This window comes from Monodelphis domestica, chromosome 4, assembly GCF_027887165.1.
Source record: "Monodelphis domestica isolate mMonDom1 chromosome 4, mMonDom1.pri, whole genome shotgun sequence".
Lineage (NCBI taxonomy): Eukaryota > Metazoa > Chordata > Mammalia > Didelphimorphia > Didelphidae > Monodelphis > Monodelphis domestica.
In genome coordinates this window covers 56,921,290-56,934,806 of record NC_077230.1, presented here as the reverse complement: position 1 = coordinate 56,934,806, position 13,517 = coordinate 56,921,290, and the positions used below count along the sequence as shown (strand labels likewise).

Genomic DNA, 13,517 nt, shown 5'->3' with positions numbered 1-13,517 from the left:
GTTGATGCTTGGGCTAGGCTTTAAAATAAGATATGGATTCACTGGGGCAGAGGTAAGAGGGAATATATTCCAAATGAGGGGGCATTGCCAGTACAAAGAAGGCATGCAGGTGGGAGAATGTCATGAATGAGGAACAGCAACTGTTCACATACTATTGTCGTAATTTTGCAGAAGATTATTTATTACAAAAATAATAGTAGCAAAAATTGTCTTAACCATTCTGAATTTCTGAATAGAAAGTATGAAAATTATATTATATTGCATATAATGTATATTACAGAAATATATTTATATTTATTATATATAACATATAATACATAATAATATATAATATACATATTAATTATATACATTTTCTCTTGTAAGGAGTATGGAGGAAATCTGGTTCCCTCACTGTCTGCCCCCATGCCAGTGGCTAGAGTAATCCTTTCATCATTCCAATCCCTAGGACATGTAATAATTTTCTCACAGTAGAGTCACAAATATGATCATTTAATAAGGTATAGAGTGTTCAGCATTTTAAGAGTATAGGGTGATAATTTGGAGCCATATAGTCCAACTCTTTACATCTGAAAGATGAGGAGACTGAAATGTGTAATATTTTTTGGGGACACCTCTGTAGTGACTGGCTTCCAATCCAGCCTCAGACACTAGCTGTGTGATTCTAGGCAAGTCACTTAACTTCTGTTTGTTTTAGTTTTCTCACCTATAAAATGAAGATTTTAGAATAATAGCATCTACCTTCTGGGGTTGTTATGAAATCAAATGAAATAGCATTTTATATGCTCTCTTAATTAAAAAAAATTCCCTATTACAGGTAAATATATTTTTCAAACATTTATTTTTTAAAAGTTTTGAGTTCCAGCTTCTTTCCCTTCTTCTGATCCCCCCTCCCTCACTCCTTTCCTGCCTTCCCCCCTCCCTGAGACGGTAAGCAATCTGATATAAATTTTGTGTGCAATCATGTTAAACATTTTCCCTTATCAGTCATTTTTGTGGAAGAAATCTAAAAAAAAAGGATAAGAAAGAAAATGAAATATGGTATGTTTCAGTCTGCATCAGTTCTTTCTTGGAGGGCAGATGGCATTTTCATTATGATTTTCTAGGATGGTATTAGATCACTGCATTGCTAAGAATAAGTTCATTCATTGTTGTTCATCAAGAAATATTGCTGTCACTGTACTGTGTACAATGCTTTTCTGGTTCTGCTTCTCTTTTTATCAGTTCATGTCTTTCCAGATTTTTCTGAAATCATTCTGCTTGTTATTTCTTATAGTATTCCATCACTATCATATACCACAATTTATTTTTAATAATAGGCAGTGAGGCGGCATAGCAGACAGACTGCTGGGACTGAATGCAGAAAAATCCGAGTTCCAATTTAGCCTGTAAGTCTGGAAAAGTCTTAAGATCTGCCTCAGTTTCCTTTACTGTAAAAATACTGTAAAATAACTTGAAGGATTGTTGTGAGGATCAAAATAGATAATGATTATAAAGCACTTGGTATAGTGCCGGATACATAGTGCTATAAAAATATAAGTTATTATTATTACATTTCTTTGTGATATGTCAGGCCAACAACCAAGAGCATGCAGGATTAATTATAAATCCTGTTTAGACTGTAATCTCTTAAATGCTAAGTACCTAGTTATTGATGTAACTATCATCATGTAACAGGAACGATCAAAGGATCCATCTAAATAATAGTGCTGTGATATTACCTGATTTACAGTAATACCCCAAACCTAGATGTTAAAGGCATCCCTTAGCATATGAAATGGAAAATGGAGCCAAAGAAAGGTTTTTGAGAGCCACAAAAGACTATCTCTGCAAATACTTACACATACACATCCCTTCTTTCCCCTTTGACCTGGGATTTATTTTCCTGATGTGGAGGCACTCTTGGTGAAGAAAACTCACCAATGGATACTGGTTACTGTTTGCAACTTATAGCCTGGGGGTCACAGCTGGTTCAATGAATTTGCCTGATGTTACACACACACAGACAGTGTAAGACTGACTTTGCTTTGAAGGACAATTCCCGACCTACTAAGTCATCCTAATTTGGTTCCTCAGTAAGATAACAAACTATTGCACCGCAACAATAAGATAATAAAATAGCTATTCTTTATAACATATACGGTGTCCTGAAGTCTCAGTGCAGTTTATTTTTAAAGAGAAGCATGGCCACTCTCCTTTTACACAGGGAGAAATTGAGACAGTAAGTGGATTATCCACGGTCACAATAGTAGAGCTGGGCCTCAAACCCAGAGTCTCCTGACTCCCAGGCTAGTGAGTGCTTTTTCTCTGACTTTACATGGACTTCTAAGGGGTATAGGAGCCAAGGTGAAGGGAAGTTGTTGAAAAAAGGGCCTTTTTAATTTTTTTAAACTTCGTACTTTAGATTTGACATATTACATATTTTCTTAATTATTTCAGTTACCTAAATTTATATGATTCAGAATTCTAGGAAATGCTACTGCTATTCACAAGTCCATGGTACCATTATCACCAGGCAGGTTTTGTGCAAAGGGGAATAATAAGGTTTTTAAAAACAAACCAACAGATTGAACAGAAATGAATATCATCAAAAAGGAGGGAAAATTCCATCAGTGACACCTAGAATGTGAATTTCTTTGTTAGTCAAGAAGATGAGAGCTATAATTTTGACCAAACTAACTTGGATCATCTATCTAGGCTCCACAAGAACCTGAGTAAAGACAGGTGCTGAGGAAAAGGCAGGAAATGAAGTGATAGGAAAATATGGTCCTAAGAGAAGGTAGATTCTGAATTTCAAGCAACCCTATCACTTGCCTGACACAGGCTTTAGGATTTTGTATCTCTTATTGGCAGGGGGAGAGGAGGCTGAGGAAAGATGTTTGCTCTAAAGGAAAAGACCTGAAAACCTGAAATACTTGGATCATAGAGAAGGGAAGCCCAGTCATTGTTTGACATGATTGGTGGAAAAATTTTCATCTCCCTATTCCATATCTTCTCTGCCAACAATGGCAAAAACAGGAACTCAAGGGAAAGGATTAACTGGAAAATTAGATGGCCAGTAAATTCTTTGAAAGTTGGAACTGAAGTCAGAACATGTTTATTTTCCCACTGACAGAATAATTTATGGAGCCTATTGCTTAGGAATATGGTAGGAATCAATGTTCTGCTAAATGTTTAAATGGGGATCTCTCTTTTTGCCATTTTGTTCCTTGTCTTCTCCAACCTTCCAATCCTTTGTGATTCTCTTCTTACAAAGAAAATTAAGTTTTAATGACTTTTTGTGTTTGTGTGTGGAGCTGGATGTGGGAGTGGAAAGTTGTAAGAACATTTGTTTGGTGGTACTTTCTTTGATATTATAGTCCTTGGAATGATAACGTCAGGTTTAAAGTTACCTATGTAAGTCAGAGTTGCTTTTCAAACATGTAGCTTCTGGACTAGGCTCAAATATTCTTAAAATATACAGCAGATCATACTTTATGGAATGAGCAAAGTAAGCACACGGTAGGCTTAGAGGGAGACATCAAATTCCCACAAGGCTGGGCCATCATGTAAGCAAGAGTCAACTTGAAAGCATTCTCATAAGACTAGTAGCTCAACAAGCTGTTTAAATTGACCTTTGAAGGGGGTTTTGTGCCTTTAGTAACTTTTTGGGGGGCCTGGGCTCAAGATTACGGGGGAGCTGTTTAGGTATGGGTAGCTTGTGTGTGTGTGTGTGTGTGTGTGTGAGAGAGAGAGACAGACAGACAGACAGACACACACACACAAAGAAGGGAAGGGTTTTTCCCGAAATAATAAGAGGCCTAGGTGAATGAAGCTGCTTCCTAATGAAGAATAAGAACAGATGTGAATTTTTGGATATCTATTAGGAGTTACTCTGTATCATAATCAAGAAAATGATTAAGAAACAGCAGAAGCAGTAGTTAAAGAAAATCCCAATATCATCTGAAACTGAAGGTGAGGCAAATAATTACAAGTATTAATCACTTAATAATTCAGATTTAATTAGCCAATTCACAAAGAGAGTCTAGAAACAGTGGCCAAAAGTCCAAGAATGGACTATTTCTTTTTCATATTAAGCCAAAATCTGTCAAATAATTATAGATGTCTAAATGTCAAATGGGCTTTATCCTAACGCAGTGATTTCCTCATTAGTGGAAGGCCATCAAGTGGTAGATAACTGCTCATCAGGGAAATTGCAGAGAATTTCTATTTAAGTATAGGTTTGTCTGGAACCTTTGCCCAGTTCTGAGATTCTGTGAAGTACAACTTAAGAAAAAATACTTAGTAAATGATATCATCTAAGGGGGGTTCCCTGTTGTTTCCTGGCACCCTCCATGTTATACCTCTTGCCCCCCCCCCCATTCCTCCAAATGCAACACCAGGTGAAGCAAGAAAATACTAGAATAAGAATGAAGCAATAATATTGGCAATTACTTTGCTAATATTTTTAAAAACCTTATGTTTTGTCTTAGAATTGATGCCGAGTATTGGTTCCAAGGAAGAAAATTGGTGAGGGCTAGGCAACTCAGGTAAGTGACTTCTCCAGGGGCACAGAGCTAGGAAGTGTCTGAGGCCAAATTTAAACCTAAGACCTCCTATATCCAGACCTGGTGTGTCTATTCACTGAACTAGCTAGCTGCTCCTTAAATGCTTTCATAAATTAGTGGTCTAGAGTTAACGTGTCTTCCTAAAATCCCTACTGATGTACACCTATAAAGAGCCAAAGCTGTGTCTGGGGCAAATTCAGCTAAGTGAGGGATGGTGAGGCACTGCACAGGGTAGTACAATTAAGCTGGAAATAGGATTGTGATGAAATACTATTGTGCAATAAGAGATAATAAAAAGGTTAATAAAAAAAAAGCCATGGAGAAACCTACGTGAAGTTATGAAGAGTGAAACAAGCAGAACCAAGAGAACATTATATAAAGCAACAGAAATATTGTTCAAGGAATGAATATACATGAATATTGAATGAATATGAATATATGAATGAAGAATGGATATATGAGAATACGAAAATATATGTATCTTTCAGTCAAATGATGCCTTCTCTAAAGTGGGGAGGAAAAGGAGTTATCTGGATATTTTTAACATAAGAAATAAAGAAATTTAAATTTTAAAAAGTGTCTAGGCAGAAGAGCCTGCTCCCTGGGTGCTAAGAAGGTGAGAAGAGGGGGGGCATGACGATGGGGAGGCCTCAGGAGACAAGGCTCTACAGGAAGGAAGAACATCTCCTTAGATGCCAACGCAGTGTAGGTGTGCTAGTTCTGAGATCTCTGGAGTGAGTTTTAATCTGTGAGCAAAGACTAGCAAGTTCAAGCCTTAGCTTTCTGGAGTAACATCTTCCCTAAATGCTACACAGGGATTACAAAATAAATCTGTTTTTAAAGGGCTAGGGTTAGTTTGGTGGAGCTCAGTGATTCAGGCCACAGAGTGGAATGCAATGAAACACAAAATGAAATAAAAATAAAATAAATTTACTCACAATATGATTAAAAAGACATGATTCACTGAAAAAGAAAAGGTGTTCCACTTTGCTCCTGCATTTGTCAGGGCAACTACAGGGCATTAGAAACACCTTGGACAAAGTAGTGAGAATTTTCTCAAGAACATTTTAAAAGATGCATTAGTTGACAAGGACCCCCTTCCTCCCGATAAATCAAATTTCAAGACTGCTTCTTTGCCATCTTAAGGGAAAACCAGCCCAACTTACATAAAAGCAAATGCCAGTCCTATCATAAAGCACAAATTCAAGTGAAGGATAAATTATATACCCATAAAATAATTGTCTAAAATGTTAAATTTCCAGTAGGACTTGCCATGCCATTTCTTCTTAGTCCCTAATCAGTGATTGTGAACCCATGGTTGCCATTGTATAAACCCCATTCGCACCCTCTATTGCCCAATCCCCCTCAATCCAAGTCCCCATGTTTCACTCAAGTTCCACCCATATCATTATGCTCTCCAGAATGCCTGTTCCATTGGTAACAGACTTACTTTCATCTTACACCATTTCCTTTCTCATGCCTCTAATTTCTTTGTATTCAGGAAAGACTAGCTCCTGAATGATTACACAATTTCTTGGACCTTTCAAGAACTGATTCTAATATATATGAATGAAAGACAAACCCTAAAAGAATATAAATAGTTTTCAAAGGAAGAATTTCTGGTCATCAATAGTCACATAAAAAAATGCTCCAAATTATTATTTGTAAATTTAAAAAATGTATTTAATTGATTAAGAAAAATTTTCCATGGTTATGTGATTCATATTCTTTCCTGCCTCTCCTCCCATCCCCCTCCCACAGCCAATGCTCAATTCCACTGGGTTTTACATGTGTCATTGATCAAGACCTATTTCCCTATTATTGATAATTGTACCAGGGTGATCGCTTGGAGTCTCCATCCCTAATCATATCCCCATCAACCCATGTGATCAAGCAGTCGTTTTTCTTCTCTTTTTCTACTCCCACAGTTCTTCCTCTGTATGTGGATAAATGCTCCAAATTATTACATTTTTGTTGTTGTTGTTGAGACTGACTCTTTTTGAGCCCATTTGGGGTTTTCTTGGCAGAGATTCTGCAGTAGTTTGCCATTCCTTTCTTAAGCTCATTTTATAGATGGAGACAACATTAAATGACTTGCCCAAGGTCACAAAACTAATAAGCGTCAGAGGTCAGATTTAAAGCCATGAAGAAAAGCCCGGGACTCTACTTACTCTGCCACCTAGCACTCTTATCCAATTGGTAAAGTGACAAAAGATAGAAAATAACAAATGGTGAAGGTGATATGGGAAGATCAGTATGCTAATGTTATTGTTGCATTTTGTTTATTGGTTCTTCTATTCTGAAAAACTTTTTGGAATTCTTCCCCCCAAATCTATTAGCACATACTCTCTAGGGTCACTGCTATCACTATTATGCAAACACCCTTAAGGAGTTCAAAGAAAAAGGAAAAGAATTCTTATTTATAAAAATATTTATCACAAAAAAATTTGTTGCAGTTCACGTGTCAAAGAACTGGAAACAGAAATCTTTGATTGATGGGGGAAGGACTGAACAAATTATAAACTATGACTAAAAATGAATATTACTGCACCATATGACATGAAGAAATAGAGGCTTTCAGAGAAACAAAGACTAATATGAAATGAATAGCACTAGGATAAGAATGTATAAAGAAACAATATTTTAAGGAAAAAGAACATGGAAAGATAATCAATCTGGTCAATGCAATGACCAACCATGACTGATGATGAAACATATTATTCACCTCCTGAGAGAGGAGTGATGGATCTAATGTGCAGAATACATTTGTTGGAGTGGTCAATGTGTGGTTTTGCTCTTGCTTGGCTACACTTATTACAAAACTTGTGTTTTTGGGGAAAGAAGGACTTGAAGAAAGGAAGGTTTAGCAATAGCACTGTCTAACTGATGCATTTTTGAAAATGCACATTAAGAAATTTGGAGGGAAATATAAATTATAAAGCTTTGAAGGTAATGGGCTGAACTTATCATATTTTTGTACATACATAAATATATACACTTAAAAACACTTTAACTTTCATCTTGGAATCAATACTATATATTGATTTTAAGGCAGAAAAACAGTAAGGGCTAGACAATGGGGGTTAGTTAAGTGGCTTGCCCAAGGTTACAGAACTGGGAAGTATCTAAGACCAGATTTGAACTGAGGACCTCCCATTTCTAGGCCTGGCTCCCAATCCACTGAGTCACACAGCTGTGCAGTACACACACACACACACACACACACACACAACAATCGAGTTTAAATGACTTGTTCAGGGTCATGCAGCTAGGAAGTGTCTGTGACCACATTTAAATCCAGGACTTCCTGTCATGAGGTCTGAGTCTCTATTCACTGAGCCACCTAGCTGCCTGACTCTCTCTCACTAAATATATATGTTTACATATATGTATATATATATATTTAGCAAGCTGACCCCATCTCCTGACACTGAGGTGATATGCCAATATAGAGAATGAGACATATTTTTGAACATGGTCAACCTGAGAATCTGCTTTGCTTAACTATATTTATTTGATACAAGGTCAGTCTTTTTCTTTTTCTTCCTCATTAGGGTATAGGGAGATGTTTAGGAGAAAATTGTTTTTTTTTTAATTTTTAAAAAGATTAAAATTAAAAAGAAGAAAAAATATATACCTATACATAATCATTATAACCATCCTAACCACAGCTAGCATCTAAATAGCTCCTATTAGTCAGGTACTGTGCCAAGTGCTTTACAAATATCTCATTTGATTCTCATAACAACTCTGGGAGGGAAGTGCTTTTATTATTCTTATTTTACAGATGTGGAAACTGAGTTAAACAGGAGGTGCGTGTCAGGGCAGATTTGCACTTGGGTCTTCCTGACTTTGGTCCAACTCTAATTACTGCATAACTTGGTTGACTAAGAGATTTGTGGTCTCACACATAATGCCCATTTCTATTCTATTTTGTATATGGAAAAGTTTTCTTTTTGAGGGTTTTAAATTTAGAAAATAAAAAAAAAATAAGTCTAAAGATCAGCTCTTTTTAGTTCATGTTTGTTGTACTGGAGAAGTTTATCAGATTATGTAACCAGGGCATTCTTTGGATGGGCTGAAAAGCCTTTTAAAGATTGAGTAGCTACTAATGTTGCTATTGTTGATTCTACTGACATTGCTCATGCAAAAGAAATGTAGTTATCACTTTATTTGTTTTCAAGTTGGAGCTGCATTTTGAAGAGTTTCACTCAAAAGTGTAAGTGGAAATGAGGAACTAAGTTAAATTCTTCAATGGTCCCATGAGAGAATGTGAATATTGAGAACACAATGTGTAGATTTCTCAGGTGCACTGTAGACCATGAAATGAGGAGTTTTACAGCATCCCAAGTCTGCATACCATCTATGGTCACCTTGTCAAAGACAAAGGAGAAGCAGCTGGGATGCTTGTCAATCTATCATCAACACCAACAGTCCCACAGGGTCTCCTCTGCCATTTTGAATGATGAGTTCTCAATAGAGTGATTTGAGTTAGTAAAATCCTAAGAAAAAATAGCGTAAGTTGGAAAGCATTAGATTAGTACTCAGAAGTTCTGTTGTTGCTACTGTCACTAATAAACCATGTGTAAGTTACTTACTTTCTGTCCTGAAGTTTTCTAAAGTGATTAGACTAGCTGGTCCCCAAGGTCCCTTCCAGTTCTTATATGACATGTTCCTATGAGAGCCGATGTGGCCATTCTAGTTGTTGGATACCTAACTTGGAAGAACCCACTAAAATGTACAGCAATAATCTTTTACCTCAAAAACTACAGACAGAGTATGTGTGACACCATTAGTATTCACATATGCATTACAAGAAAAGAAGGTTTCAATTATTTTTTTATAGTGAACTAATGGTCCCTTGACTATCTTTAAAGATCTAGTTGAGCAGGACAATTAAATTTGCTTCTGAGAGGACAATGGCCAAGATCTATAACAAAGTTCACATTCAGACAAAGACCTTTCTGTCATTCTGTCATGTACTGTACAAGAACTGGTGAGATCATGGAAGGAAGTGAAGCCATTAACCCCAAATTTCTTTAAATTGTTTTAAAAGAAAGCAAAGGGGGCAACCACAGACAGAAGAGAGTTATACAGGAGTTTTTCCATTATATGAAAAATAATTGACTGTGGCCAAGAAAGTTGGGGAGAGAGGAAGGGAGGGAGAGAGAGAGAGAGAGAGAGAGAGAGAGAGAGAGAGAGAGAGAGAGAGAGAGACAGAGACAGAGAGAGAGAGAGAGAGAGAGAGAGAGAGAGAGAGAGAGAGAGAGAGAGAGAGAGTGAGAGAGAGAGAGTGTGTGTGAGTGTGTATGATTTTCATCTTGAAATTCTTTTAGAGCTGAAGGAGATTTTAGACAACATTTAGCCTTATGGATGAGGGAATGGAGGGGGCTTAGAGAAGTTTTAAAGAACTATTTATCATCAAACAGCTTATCAGTGGCAGAACAAGGATTAGGAACTGGTTGTCCTGTCTTTTCAGTTCAACGTTCTTTTCACTCACATTCGGTGATCTTTTAAGTCTCATCTAACTTTCTCCTATAGAAATATATTGGGAGTTTTCTGAAGTACTTAAAGGACATATCCACTGGCATTCCGGAAAGAGCTATTAGCATAAACTATAAAGCTTTATACTAGAGGACTTTTGCCTTAAAAAACCCAAACACCTTACCTTCTCTCTTATCAATTCTAAAATAGAAGAACAGTTAGGGTCAGGCAATAGTGTTAAGTGACTTGGCTTGGATGACAGAACTAGAAAGTACCTGGGACTAGATTTAAATTCAGCTCCACTTTACTGCAGGCTTGGTGCTCTATCCACTGTGAGACCTAGCTGTCATCCAAGCCAAGTCACTTAACATTATTGCCTGACCCTAACTGTGCCCTGGTTGTTATTGGGAACAGACTGCAGTCAGTTATACTCACCGTTAACCCTAGTGATTTTTCACTGACTGCGATGTTCCGTAATCCTTTAACATTTTTATAATGTACTCATTTGAAAATACCCCAAAATACTGTATTTATGGGAGATGGCATGTTTGGGCTCACGAATGATAATTTCCTGATGCAGGCATATATTCATTCATTCAGTAAACATTTATTAAGTGCCTATTATGTATCAGGCACTATGCTAAGCTTTGGGGATACACAAAGATGAAAAAAACAGTCCCTTAAGGGACTTGCAATTGAATGGGGACAACAACATGAAAATGATATATAATACAAAGCAGGCCATGTACAGGATAAATAGGAAATAATTTAAAAGAAGGAAAGCACTAGAATTAAGAGATTGGAGTAGGTTTCTTGTAAAATGTAAGACTTTACTTGAGACTTGAAGGAAATCAGCAGGGGTAGCAGTTGGGGCAGAAGAGGGATAATGTTCCAAGCATGGGGATAGCCAGAGAAAATGCCTGGTGCTGAGAGAAGAGTCTTGTTCATGGAACAGCTAGAAGGCCAGTGTTACTGTACCAAAGAATAGGTGTCGGAGAGTAAAGTGTAAGGAAGCCAAGAAAGCTAGGAGGGCGTTGGGTTATAAAGAATTATGAGTATGACCAAGACTTCAAAGCTTTGAGGTCCAGGGTTATTTCAGAGCCTCCTAATGAAGATCAAGTAAAATGAGATCTTCAGAATAAATTCCAAATTTTGAAAAATGTCATTACCTCTCCGGGCTACACTGAGGATTTGCCTCAGATCTTTATCCTGCAGCGTCATAGAAATCCTAGAATTCACATGCTTGGAGGTACCCTTCATCCCTGTGATCTCTCTCTCTGAATGAATGGCTTCTCCTAACACTTCTATTGAAGGAGGACATGAGGGTCAGCCATACTTCTTTCCTCAGTAGGCTGCACTCCAGGATTTCTCTACCAGGGCTAGCACAGGGGACTTTTTTCTCTTCCTCATATTTCTCTTTAGTTTCTTTTCAAATGTTGCCTTTTTTTTTATTAGAAATGTAAGCTCCTTGAGAGAAAGGACTGATTTTCTTGCTTGTATTTGCAGCCCCGGAGTTTAGCATAGTGCCTGGTACACAGTATGCTTGCTGACAGAATGATTAGGCTTTGTTATTCTATACTATTATTTTTAAAGAAAAGGAAGAGAAAATTAAAAATCTTGAAGGAAATCAAGAAGCTTATTTATAAACAAATAAAACTGACATCATATGGTAGAATAGGACTTCCATTTTTGTGGAAGTTGGTAGGGGAAAAGCCATTCTAATACCAAGTGTTAATTAAGAAGAACAAATTAGATACTATGGTTATGACATTTAAAAAGAATCTTTTAGCTGTTGCTATTAACTAGGGGTTGCTAGAATTGAGAAATGAGAGAGCAAAGCAAAGCTCAAGTACTATAAAAACTTGATTCTTACATTAAATTTCTTGGTAGGTTTGCAGCATTAGAGAAAAATGTTCTTTTAATTACCTCAACTGATTTACAATTATGGGTGCTAAAGGCCAGAATGCTTGACTTTAAGGAAATAAATCTCATTCATTCCTGCACAGACTTAACTTTCGATACTGCTATGGAATAATATTTCATTGTAACTTAAGTATCACTCCTCAAATAAAGATATACAAATTACTCAATTAAACATGAACTTTTCTAGACAGTTTAAGCAAGATAGTACTGAGACCTTCATTTATCCTTTTGAAATGGTGCATGGGAAGCCTTAAGAGCTCTATATCTACACCTCCAGGAGTATTTAGTATAATATTTAACACAATTTAGTCTCACCAAAAGAAAACTTAGGAGTGTTTTATGTAATCAAATGATGTAGTGTTTTAATTCAACTTTGGTAAATTTATAACCATCATTGTGATGATGAAACAGAATTTATGACATTTAGGATATCACTTCCTTGGAGAAGAGAGATCATATTTTGGTCTTTTTTGTATCTCTCACCAGTCCCTAGCACTTAGTAAATGTTTCAAGAATGCTTATTGGTGACGCTATTTATAACCCTACCAGAAACATGTACCATTAAATTCAGTTTCAGGTAATAATATTAACAATAGTAAAGCAATAACATTCATATATTATGTTAAAGTTCACCAAATATCTTCCTTCCAACAAACAATGAGTTGGATAATACAAGTATTACACCTACTTCAGAGATGAGTAAACTTGGGTTCAGAGAGAAATGACTTGGTCAATTGGCTTTGGAAACTGAGACCTGAATGCAAGTTTTGTTGACCCTCCAACTGTCATGTCCACGCCAAGTCCAATGCTTTCCATTATACCATGCTTCCTTTGGTTAAAAGATTAATGTGTGCTCCTAAAATTTTTTTCCCCTGTGAAAAGTTATTATTATTTGACTATAGCCAGAAACATGAAGCTGTAAAAAATTTCTGTGGCAATAGAAATGAGACATATTATCATATCTCAACCCATGCTTAAGAGAAGTGAACCCTCTGGTCCATCAGCTTTGACTTCTCTCATATGGGTTGTTATAGTCACTGAAAATGCCCATGATTCTTTGAATGGGCAGAACTAACTATTCTTGTACACTTAAAAATTAAAATGTCAGTGAGTCAAGAAGTCATAGCAACAAAATCCCTTTTCTCTTTAATCTAATTAAGGGTACTTATTTGGTGTTTATTGACTAATGAAGAATTGCTAAAGAAAATAATGATAATAATAAGCATTTTTGTAGCATTTTAAGGTTTGCAAAGTGTTTTACAAATATTATCTCATTTAGTTCTCACAGTAACCCTGGGAGGTAAGGGCTATGATTATCCTCATTTTGCAGATAAGGAAACTGAGGCAGACAGAGGTTAAGAGTCTTGCCCAGGGTTAAGAGTAAGTATCTGAGGCTGGATTTTGAACTCAGACCTTCCTGACTCCAGGTCCAGCATTCTATCTACCACATCACCTCACTGCTATTTAAATTTCTGAAAATATACATCGAATAGGGTCTCTACTCCTGTGCCACTTTCCATCTTTTTAAAAGGACAAGCTCAACTCTTTAGGAGGTCTTAGGTG

The 13,517-nt window shown here is 36.6% G+C and overlaps 2 protein-coding genes across 7 annotated transcripts in view; one reads left to right on the top strand and one right to left on the bottom strand.

Moving 5' to 3' along the window:
- Positions 1-13,517, bottom strand: part of CMSS1 (cms1 ribosomal small subunit homolog) — a 430,657-nt gene that overhangs the window by 89,291 nt on the left and 327,849 nt on the right. The window lies entirely within an intron of this gene.
- The window catches only part of FILIP1L (filamin A interacting protein 1 like), a 361,936-nt gene that overhangs the window by 24,293 nt on the left and 324,126 nt on the right, over positions 1-13,517 (top strand). For 2 of the 6 annotated variants that reach the window (XM_056793381.1, XM_056793383.1), the window contains exon 2: positions 4,473-4,529. The exons of the other annotated variants lie outside the window; for them this stretch is intronic. The gene's annotated coding sequence lies outside the window, so the exon portion shown is untranslated. The remainder of the gene's footprint in view (positions 1-4,472; positions 4,530-13,517) is intronic. 6 annotated transcript variants of the gene reach the window in all.